Source organism: Triticum urartu, chromosome 5 (genome assembly GCF_003073215.2).
Source record: "Triticum urartu cultivar G1812 chromosome 5, Tu2.1, whole genome shotgun sequence".
NCBI lineage: Eukaryota > Viridiplantae > Streptophyta > Magnoliopsida > Poales > Poaceae > Triticum > Triticum urartu.
In genome coordinates, this window is record NC_053026.1 from 387,799,129 (window position 1) to 387,800,760 (window position 1,632).

Here is a 1,632-nt window from a genome sequence, read left to right on the forward strand (position 1 = left end):
GCATCACCATGATCTTGCGTGTGCGTAGGAAATTTTTTGAAATTACTACGAAACCCAACAGTGGCATCCGAGCCTAGGTTATTTATGTTGATGTTATATGCACGAGTAGAACACAAGTGAGTTGTGGGCGATATAAGTCATACTGCCTACCAGCATGTCATACTTTGGTTCGGCGGCATTGTTGGACGAGACGACCCGGACCAACCTTACGCGTACGCTTACGCGAGACCGGTTCCCCCGACGTGCTTTGCACACAGGTGGCTTGCGGGCGACTGTCTCTCCAACTTTAGTTGAACCAAGTATGGCTACGCCCGGTCCTTGCGAAGGTTAAAACGGAGTCTATTTGACAAACTATCGTTGTGGTTTTGATGCGTAGGTGAGATTGGTTTTTGCTTAAGCCCGTAGCAGCCACGTAAAACTTGCAACAACAAAGTAGAGGACGTCTAACTTGTTTTTGCAGGGCATGTTGTGATGTGATATGGTCAAGACATGATGCTGAATTTTATTGTATGAGATGATCATGTTTTGTAACCGAGTTATCGGCAACTGGCAGGAGCCTTATGGTTGTCGTTTTATTGTATGCAATGAAATCGCGATGTAATGCTTTACTTTATTACTAAGCGGTAGTGATAGTCGTGGAAGCATAAACTTGGCAGACGACAACGATGCTACGATGGAGATCAAGGTGTCACGCCGGTGACGATGATGATCACGACGGTGCTTCGGAGATGGAGATCACAAGCACAAGATGATGATGGCCATATCATATCACTTATATTGATTGCATGTGATGTTTATCCTTTTATGCATCTTATCTTGCTTTGATTGACGGTAGCATTATAAGATGATCTCTCACTAAATTATCAAGAAGTGTTCTCCCTGAGTATGCACCGTTGCGAAAGTTCTTCGTGCTGAGACACCACGTGATGATCGGGTGTGATAGGTTCTACGTTCAAATACAACGGGTGCAAAACAGTTGCACAAGCGGAATACTCAGGTTATACTTGACGAGCCAAGCATATACAGATATGGCCTCGGAACACGGAGACCGAAAGGTCGAGTGTGAATCATATAGTAGATATGATCAACATAACGATGTTCACCATTGAAAACTACTCCATCTCACGTGATGATCGGTTATGGTTTAGTTGATTTGGATCACGTGATCACTTAGAAGATTAGAGGGATATCTTTCTAAGTGGGAGTTCTTAAGTAATATGATTAATTGAACTTTAATTTATCATGAACTTAGTCCTGGTAGTATTAGCATATCTATGTTGTAGATCAATAGCTCGCGTTGTTGCTTTCATATGTTTATTTTGATATGTTCCTAGAGAAAATTGTGTTGAAATATGTTAGTAGCAATAATGCGGATTGGATCCGTGATCTGAGGTTTATCCTCATTGCTGCACAGAAGAATTATGTCCTTGATGCACCGCTAGGTGACAGACCTATTGCAGGAGCAGATGCAGACGTTATGAACGTTTGGCTAGCTCAATATGATGACTACTTGATAGTTTAAGTGCACCATGCTTAACGGCTTAGAATCGGGACTTCAAAGATGTTTTGAACGTCATGGACCATATGAGATGTTCCAGGAGTTGAAGTTAATATTTCAAGCAAATACCCGAG